The 10,134-nt window shown below is 47.8% G+C and overlaps 1 long non-coding RNA gene across 1 annotated transcript; it reads right to left on the minus strand.

Annotated features, from left to right (window-relative positions):
• Positions 1-8,693: 8,693 nt before the first annotated feature.
• Positions 8,694-9,898, minus strand: LOC140596295 (uncharacterized). The gene is made up of 3 exons (XR_011998333.1): positions 9,761-9,898; positions 9,054-9,152; positions 8,694-8,723 (listed from the first exon to the last, which is right to left on the minus strand). It is a non-coding gene; the product is annotated as an uncharacterized lncRNA (long non-coding RNA).
• Between the last annotated feature and the right edge of the window lie 236 nt (positions 9,899-10,134).

Here is a 10,134-nt window from a genome sequence, read left to right on the forward strand (position 1 = left end):
TGGTGCAAAAAAAAAATTATGATGAAAACCTAACAACAGAGCTGAGCAACAATGAAAACACTACATGTGCAAATGAACAGGGGGGGCCTGGGTGGCTCGGTTGATTAAGCCTTGGGCTCAGGTCATGACCCCCAGGGGTCCTGGGATGGAGCCCCTTGTCTCATGAGACTCTGCACTCAGCGGGGAGCTTGCTTCTCCCTTTGCACAAACCACCCCCCACCCCAGCTCATGCTCGCTGTCACTCTGCTCTCTGTCAAATAACATATTAAAAAATATATATAGGATGTAGCTTAGGAGGAAATGTATAGCCTCAAAAAGAATACAATGAGCACCAACTCAGGAAGCTAGAAAAACCACAGCAGAATAAACCCAGAGAAAATAGAAAAACAGAAATCATAAAGACAGCAAAAATTAAGGAAATGGAAAAATGAAAAATCAATAAAGCCAAAAAAGTTTGTTCTCCAAAATTAGTAAAATAAACAAGTCTCTGGCAGGAACGAAAAGAGAATGCACACGTAAAGTGATGCGAGGAGGGAAAGGGGTATAGCCACAGAGACAACAGCCAGTTTTTTTTTTTAAGATTTTCTTTATTTGAGAGAGAGAGAGAACACAAGTGGGGGATGAGGAGGGGCAGAGGGAGAGGGAGAAGCAGATATCCCACTGAGCAGGGAGCCCGGCATGGGGCTCGACCCCAGGACCCCAGGATCATAACCTGAGCCAAAGGCAGACGCCCAACCGACTGAGCCACCCAGGTGCCCTCCACTGACAGCCATTTCAGGTGCAGTGGGAGGCTGTAAAGCAGGGGAGCTCGGACACCTGTGGAACCCTTGCTCCTAAAAACACCGCGAAAATGACAGTAAGGGGGTGACAAATGTACAGTGGAAGAAGTTCGCCATGGAAAATGAGAGGAGTGCCTACCAAGAATGTTTTATTTTTTTAATATTTTATTTATTTATTAGAGACAGAGAGAGAGAGAGAGAGAGAGGCAGAGACCCAGGCAGAGGGAGAAGCAGGCTCCATGCAGGGAGCCCGACATGGGGCTCGATCATGGGTCTCCAGGATCACACCATAGGCTGCAGGCGGCACTAAACCACTGAGCCACCCGGGCTGCCCTCCAAGAATGTTTTAGAAGCTGGAAAACCGGTGGAGGAGTAACAAGTGACATAGGAGACCAGAGCACACTCTTAACCCAGCAGGAGGAGGCAGCCGGGAGCAGGACCTGGTTTGCACAAGAACTGGAAGCGGCAGATATCTCAGAAGAGAATATGCATGTATGGGAGGGGGGTGGACTGAAAATCTGTATAAGAAGCTGCTAGATGAGGGGCGCCTGGGTGGCTCAGTTGGTTGAGTGTCTGCCTTCGGCTCATGTTGTGGTCTCGGGGTCCTGGGATGGAGCCCTGCATCAGGCTCCCTGCTCAGCGGGGAGTCTGTTTCTCCCTCTGCCCCTGCACCTCCTGCTCATGCTCTCTCTTTCACTCTCTCTCTTTTTTTTCTCACTCTTATTCAAATAAGTTTTTTTAAAAAAAAAAAAAAAGCTGCTAGATCTCACACACACACACACACATATACACACGGAAGCTAAAAAAAAAAAAAGCTGCTACATAGCCCCATCTTTGCCCCACCTCTTGCAGAAGACCAGACTTCACTCTCCATCAGGTTAGAACAGAAGGGTGGAAATGCAGGGGCGCCTGGGGGTGCAGTGGGTTAGCCGTCTTGGTTCCGGCCCGGGTTGTGGTCTCAGGGGCGTGGGATCAACCCGCGTGTCGGGCTCCAGGCTCGGTGCAGAGTCTGCTTAAGCTGCTCCCTCTCCCTCTGCCCCTTCCTCTCTATCTCTCTCTCTCTCAAATGAATAAAGCTTAAAAAAAAAGAAGGCCCGTGGAAATGCAAATTAAAGTCACAGTGAAATATCCTTTTATTGCCACTGATTGGCAGGAAGGAAAAGCGTGGCAGGGAACACGGACTGGCGGGAATCTGTACCCTGCAGGGGAGGGGGGCCGTGATCTAGAAACTGGTATAACCACTTTGGAAAACAATTTGCCATTATCTAGTAGAGTGGAAGGCGTCCGTGGTCATGAGCTAACAGCGTCACCCCCGGGCACATCCTAGGGCAACTCTGGGGCCTCCCCGAACGAACCAGATCACGTGCACGAGCAGTTCGGGGCAGCGTTGTTGATGAGACACCAAAGCTAGGAACAAGCCAACTGTCCTTTAGCAGGAGAGTAAGCGCACGATGCCCAAGTCCTACGACGGGAAGCGACTCAGCAAGGACAGCGCCACCCTTGCACAGGGGCCACGCCAGTCTTCTCCGTATCCTTCCAAGTGTCGTGCACAAGCCGCCGGAGGGAGCGCGCCACAGGAGTGACTAGAGGACGGCTGTATGCACCAACGTGGCTTACGTCGCCGATGCAATTTGAGCAACGACTTGCGGGAACGTACACCTGGTCTGATGCCATTTGTCTAAAGCCCCAAAGATGCAGAACTAAGCGGCGTTGTTTAGGGACAAGGCATACTGGGGAAAAGTGTAAAGGAAGGCAAGGAGAGGGTAGCGGTGCCCTCTGTTGAGGGAGGAGGGGGCCGCCGGGGCCTCGGAGGCTGGGAGAGTGGGGTCATCCAGTTGCTGGCGGGGACACGGGCAGCGGGCTTTCCCATCGTTGTCTAGACGAGTCACAGAGCTGCTGTGTGCTCTCGTGTATGCGCGTAGTTGAATGAGATGAACCTGCCATTTTTTATAGGTCAAAATAGCTGGGTGTTAAGCAGTTTCATCTGCTTTTTGACCTACCAAATTTCATGATAATAATATAAAACCAAAAGACTGGGGAGCCTGGGTGACTCAGTGCTTGAGCATCTGCCTTTGGCTCAGGGAGTGACCCCAGGGTCCTGGAATCGAGTCCCGAGTCGGGCTCTCCTCAAAGAGCCTGCTTCTCCCTCTGCCTGTGTCTCTCCCTCTCTCTGTGGGTCTCTCATGAATAAATAAATAAAATCTTTTAAAAAAAACCCAAAAGGCTTTATGCTAATAGATGTAAACGGTGATGGAGTGGGCATGCTCCTAAGAAAATATTATTTATCAAAAACTAACTCAAGGGGTACCTGGATGGCTCAGTCAGTTGGGCGTCTGCCTTTAGCTCAGGTCATGATCCTGGAGTCCTGTGATCGAACCCCGTATCGGTTTCCCTGCTCAGTGAGGAGCTTGCTTCTCTCTGCCTGCTGTTCCCCCTGCATGTATGATCTCTCTCTCTCTCTGTCAAATAAATAAAAAATTTTTTTTTAAAAAACTAACTCAAAATAGAAAAAGTCATCCAAAAATTCATATGGGATCTCAAGGGACCCCAAATAACCAAAACAATTCTGAAAAGGAAGCACAAAGTTGGAGGAGTAGCACTTCCTGATTTCAAAACATGTTCCAAAGCTACAGGAACCGAGACAGTGCAGCACTGGCGTCAAGACAGACAAATAGGCCAACAGAACAGAATAGAGACGCCGGAATAAATCCTGACAAGGGCGCAAGACCATCCAATGGGGAAAGGACAGTCTCCTCACCAAATGGTGCTGGGACAACTGGACAGCCACATGCAAAAAAGAATGAAACTGGACCACTTCCTTACATCATACACAAAAATCAACTCAACACTGTTTAGAGGCCTAAACATAAGACTTCCAACTATAAAACTAGAAGAAAATATGGGGGGGGAGCATCATGACATTGGACTTGGCAATGACTTCTTGGAAATGACACCAAACGTGCAGGTGACAAAAGCAAAAAGTAGACAAATGGGAGGACTACACCAAACAGAGAAACCGGTGCATCTAAGGACCACGCAATCAAAGGCCCCCTCTGGAATGGGAGAAAATATCTGCGCATCACACATCTGACAAGGGCCTAATATTCAGAATACATAAAGAACTCCTTACAACTCAACAACAAAAAAATCAAATTCCCCAATTAAAAAATGGGCAAAGGACTCGAATAGACATTACTCCAGAGATGACATACAAATGGCCGAGTATATGAAAAGTTGCTCAATGTCACTGATCATCAAGAAATGTAAATCAGGGCAGCCCGGGTGGCTCAGCGGTCCCGCGGTGTGATCCTGGAGACCCCGGATCGAGTCCCACGTCAGGCTCCCTGCATGGAGCCTGCTTCTCCCTCTGCCTGGGTCTCTGCCTCTCTCTCTCCGTGTGTGTCTCACGTGAATAAATAAATAAAATCTTTTTTAAAAATGTAAATCAAAACCTCAATAAAGTATCACTTCACATTCATTAGGATGATTACTATTTTTTTTTTAAAAAAAGAAGGGGGCACCTGGGGGGCTCAGCGTTGAGCGTCTGCCTTTAGCTCAGGGTGTAATCCCGGGGTCCCGGGATCGAGTCCCGCATCGGGCTTCCTGCAGGGAGCCTACTTCTCCCTCTGCCTGTGTCTCTGCCTCTTTCTCTCTCTCTGTGTGTGTGTCTCTCATGAATAAATAATAAAACCTCTTTAAAAATCCTTAAAAAAAAAAATCAGAAAGGGGCGCCTGGGTGGCTCAGTTGGTTAAGGGTCCAACTCTTGGTTTTAGCTCAAGTCATGATCTCAGGGTGGTGAAGGAATCTGCTTGAGGATTCTCTCCCTCTCACTCTGCCCCCCCCCATATACATTCTCTCTCAAATAAATTAATTAATCTTTTAAAAAACCCAGAAAATCTCAGGTGTTGGCAAGGATGTTAAGAAATTGGAAACTTGTGCACTGTTGGGAATGATACCATGGTGCAAGTGCTCTGGAAACAGTATGGAGGTTCCTGAAAAAATTTTAAGTACCTAAAACACCTAAAATAACTGCCATATGATACAGCAATCCTACTTATGAAAAGAATTGAAAGCAGAGATATTTGTGGGGTTTTTAATTTTTTTAGATTTTTATTTAAATTCAATTAATTAACATATAGTGTATTATTAGTTTCAGGGGTAGAATTTAGTGATTCATCAGTTGCATATAACACATCACCTGCCCTCCTCAATGGCCATCCTCCAGTAATCCCGTCCCTTCACCTACCTCCCCTCCAGCAACCCTCAGTTTGTTTCTTTTTTTCAAAAATATTTTTAAATAATTAAAAATTATTTTATTTTATTTGTTTTATCTATTATTTATTTGTTTTATTATTTATTTATTTTTTTATTTTATTTGTTTACTCGACAGAGAGATAGAGCCAGAGACCACAAGCAGGAGGTGGGGAGATGACAGAGGGATAAGGAGAACAGATCCCCTACTGAGCAGGGAACCACGATTCAGGGCTTGATCCCAGCACCCTGCTGGGAGGTCCAAGAGGTTGCTGCCTGTGTTCTCCTCTAGGATTTTGATGGCTTCCTGTCTCACATTTAGGTCTTCAATACATTTTGAGTTTATCTTTGTGTCTGGTGTAAGAGAATGGTCCAGTTTCATACTTCTACATGTGGCTAGGTTTCCCAACACCATTTGTTGAAGAGACTGTCTTTTTTCCATTGGAGATTCATTTTTTTAAAAGACTTTATTTATTTATTCATGAGAGACAGAGAGAGAGAGAGAGAGGGGGGCAGAGACATAGGCAGAGGGAGAAGTGGGCTCCACGCAGGGAGCCCGATGCGGGACTAGATCCCGGGACTCCAGGATCACGCCCCAGGCTGAAGGCAGGCACCAAACTGCTGAGCCACCCAGGGATCCCCTCCATGGAGATTCTTTCCTGCTTTGTTGAATATTAGTTGGTCATAGAGTTGAGGGCCTATTCTGGGTTCTCTATTGTGTTCCTTGATCTATGTGTCTGTTTTTGTGCCAGCACCACACTGTCTGGACGATCACAGCTTTGGAATACAGCTTGAAATCAGGCATTGGGATGCCCCTGGCTCTGGTTTTCTTTTTCCACATTCCTTTGGCTATTTAGGGTCCCTTCTGGTTCCATACGAATTTTAGGATTATTTGTTCCAGCTTTGTGAAGAAAGTCCGGGGATTGCATTGAATGTGTAGATTGAAAGCAGAGATATTTGTATATCCAAGTTCACAGCAGTACTATTCACAATAGAACCTGAGCACCTATCAGCTGATGAATGAATGAGCAAAATGTGGCCTATCTACGCAATGGAATATTATTCTTTCTGAAAAAGGGAGGAAATCCTGACATACTCTACAACATGGATGAACCTCGAGGGCATGATGCCAAGTGAAAGAAGCCAGTCATAAATGACAAATACTGTATGATTCCACTTCTATGAAGTAGTGAATGTAATCAAATTTCTAAAAACAGAAAGTAAAATGATAGGTACCAAGGGCTGGAGGGAGGGGCCAAAGGAGAGTTGTTTGATGGGTATAGAGTTGCAGCTTTGCAAGATGAAAGTTCTGGAGATCTGTTTCATAACAGTTTAAGCATACTTAACACTACTGAACTGTACACTTAAAACTACACGCTTGGCCCTGCCCAAGAGCGGGCCCAACACCAGCCCCTACTGCTCAGACGCCAGTGAGCCCCCATCCACGTGCTTCTGCCTTGTTCTGAGTTTAGCAAAAGTAAACTTTGAGAGCTTTGAGAATCAAGGTCAGAAAAGTCTAGAAAGTCACTATGATGGGAAGTTTTATGTGATGAATTTTTTACTGCCAAGAAAAATTGACTCAAGAAAAAGCAGAAAACCTGAATGGTCCCATAATCATTAAAGATATTGGATCAGGGGATCCCCGGGTAGCTCAGCAGTTTAGCGCCTGCCTTTGGCCCAGGGGATGATCCTGGAGTCCCGGGATCGAGTCCCACGTCGGGCTCTCGGCATGGAGCCTGTGTCTCTGCCTCTCTCTCTCTCTCTCTCTATGTCTATCATAAATAAATGAATAAATAAATCTTTTAAAAAAAAGATATTGGATCAACGGGCATTGAGGCGGGCAGCTGATGGGATGAGCACTGGGTGTTATACTATATGTTGGCAAATTGAATTTAAATAAGAAAAAAAAAGGAACTGGATCAGTAGTTTACAATGTATGGATAGAGGGGCAAGAGACCGCAAAACCAAGGTTTGTAGATGAAGTCTATCAGATCTTCAAGAAACAAATATCCCCTCTCTGATAAACTGTTCCAAAGAACAGAAAAAGAAAAAACGCTCTCCCAACACATTTTATGATGTCTCTATACCAAAACTCAATGAGAGTAATACAAGGCAGAAAGAGAGAGAGAAAGAGAAAAAAAGAACAAAAGAAAAGGAGGGAGGGAAGGAGGAAGGGAGAGAGAGAGGAAGGAAGGCAGGGAGACAGGCAGGCAGGCCAATCCAGAACTATATATACATATATATATTTAAAAAGTACGGGCAGCCTTGGTGGCTCAGCGGTTTAGCGCCGCCTTCAGCTCAGGGAGTGATCCTGGAGACCTAGGATCGAGTTCCACATCAGGTTCCTTGCGGGGAGCCTGCTTCTCCCTCTGCCTGGGTCTCTGCCTCTCTCTCTCTGTGTGTGTCTTCCATGAATAAATAAATAAAATCTTAAAAAAAAAAAAAAACACCATGATGAGATTGAGTCTAGCTCAGAAGATGTAAAGGTGGTTTAACATTAGAAAATCAATTAATGTGGGATGCCCGGGTGGCTCAGTGGTTGAGCATCTGCCTTGGGCTAAGGGCATGATCCCAGGGTCCTGGGATCAAGTCCTGCATCAGGGTCCCTGCTGGGAACCTGCTTTTCCCTCTGTCTGTGTCTCTGCCTCTCTTTGTGCCTGTCATGAATAAATAAATTAAAAATATTTAAAAAAAAGATTTCACATCAGTGACACAGAAGGTCACTGAGAAAGAAGACAGATAGCATTTACTATGGCATCATAAGTAATGACATGCCAGTCCTCTAGGAAACAATGTATTTAAGGGATCTTAATAAGGGCGCCTGGGTGGCTCAGTCGGTTAAGGGTCTGCCTTCAGCTCTCATGATCTCAGGATCCTAGGATCGAGCCCCACATCAGGCTCCCTGCTCAGTGGGGAGCCTGCTTCTCTCTGCCTCTACCCTTGCTCATTCTCGAAATCTCTCAAATAAATACATAAAATCTTTAAAAAAAAATAAGCGATCTTAATAAAAAGAGATACACTATGTTCATGGATGGGGAGACAGTATTCTAGGGACAGCTAGTCTCCAAAGTAATTCAGAATTCAACAAAATCTCTATTTACCCCTTCAAAGAAATCCCAACAGACTTTTTCCAAAACCTTGACAAGCTGGGTTTTTTTTTTTTTTTAAGTTTTAAGGAAAACTAAAGGCCCTAGAATAGGCAAGATAATTTTTTTAAAAGATTTTATTTATTTATTTGAGAGAGAGTGAGCAGGAGAGAGAGGGTGCACACACAAGCCAGGGGAGAGGCAGAGGCAGAGGGAGAAACAGGCTCCTTGCGGGGAGCCCAGTGTGGGACTCCATCCCAGGACCCCGGGATCACGACCTGAGCCAAAGGCAGACAGTCAACTGCTGAGCCACCCGGGTGCCCTGGCAAGATAATTTTGGAAGATGAGGAGGGGGAGCAACAATCTGACGGGGAAAGCAAGGAGAAGGAAAAGGAAGCCTTCAAGCTTTCGTAAGTGTAGTAGAGGCAGACAAAGACACCAAAGGGACAGAGGACAGAGCTGCCAGCTGCCCAGACCTCGGACAGGGCATGTGACCAAGGGCTCAGTGCACATCAGTGGACAGCCCTCCCATGGAAAAGGAGAAAAACGTGACCCCTACCTCACACCAGCTGCAAACAAACCCACTCCAGAGGCATTAAAGAGCACCTGAGTATGAAAACCAATTTTATAATATTTAGAAAAGGGGCACCTGGGTGGCTCAGTGGGTTCAGTATCTGCTTTCAGCTAGGGTCATGATCCTGGGATGGAGCCCCCCATCGGGCTCCCTGCTCTCGGTCTCCCACTCCCCCTGCCTGTGTGCTCACTCTCTCTGTCTCGAATAAATAAATAAAATCTTTAAAGAAAATTGAGAAAAGAGACCCAGGAGACAACTTCTCTGACCTCGGGTAGGGGAAGATTTCTCAAGCAAGACTAAAAGGACAAAGCATAAAAGAGAAGAATGATGGGGCAATTAAATCTACATTAAGACTTGCTTACCCAACGATGCCACTGGCAATCTGAGAAGACAAGTCACAGGCCCGGAGAAGATGCAACAGATCGGACACTGGTGCCCACACTGTACACAGAACCCGTCAGCTGGTGGGGAAAGACAACCCACATCAAAACCTTGGCAAAAACAAAAAACAAAAAAACAAAAAACAAACCTTGGCAAAGCCACGCTCGGACATTTTGCAGCAAAGGAAGCATGGAAAAGCTCAACGGGACTGGTAGGCAGCGGATGACAAGTCAGAGCGCCGTGAGGTGTCACCACCTGGAACCCACAGCACGGACAGGAAGGACTAAGGAAAAGCCCTCGCAGCAAGTGTCGGTGACCGTGCGGCCCGCAGAAACGCATACGCGGTGGCGGTGGCGGACGTGGGACAGCAGCTGGGACGATGCCCCAGCCTGGAAACCCCAAGTGCCCCTGGCCGGGGACCCGGGGAGCTCCTCGCGGTGCCCCGGACCCCGGCGCTCACCCGGACGCTGGGCGCGGCAGCACGGGGCGCCCCGACGGATGGTGGAGGCCGCCCCCCAGCCCTCCCCGGGACACGGGCAAGGGCAGTGGCGAGGGGCCGGGGTCACCGCCCGAATCCTCCAGCTCGACTCCCTTTCTGTAGGAGGAAAGCCCACAAAGCCAGCGGGCGGCGTCCACGGGCGCCACCGCCTTGGGACGAGGGGCCCTTGCAGGCCACATGCGCACACACCTGTTAAAAACCGGGTGGAGTGAGGGCAGGTTTCTTTTCTTCCGTGGAAAGGTAGGAAAGCTGTTCCCACCACTGAGCTGGAAGCTGTCTTTCCTGATGTCACCGGGGACACACGTGGGCGTTAGGTGTGGACGGAGGAACGTTTGGGGAGAGAGGGCCAGCTGTCTACGGGGTTGCTGAGGGCAGTCCTTCCGATCCTATGGGTCAGAGCCAGCCCCTCCTCGGCCCTCCCCAACAGCCTGCCCCACCTGGAGCTTCTAGACCCTTCCCTTGGCCCCCTCTCGGCGACCTGGTCTTCCCCCTTGGAGGGTGCATGGCTGGAGGCAGTCACATCTACACCTGCCGGGCCTTTGGGCTCTGGGTCGCCCGCTTCC

This window comes from Vulpes vulpes, chromosome X, assembly GCF_048418805.1.
Source record: "Vulpes vulpes isolate BD-2025 chromosome X, VulVul3, whole genome shotgun sequence".
NCBI lineage: Eukaryota > Metazoa > Chordata > Mammalia > Carnivora > Canidae > Vulpes > Vulpes vulpes.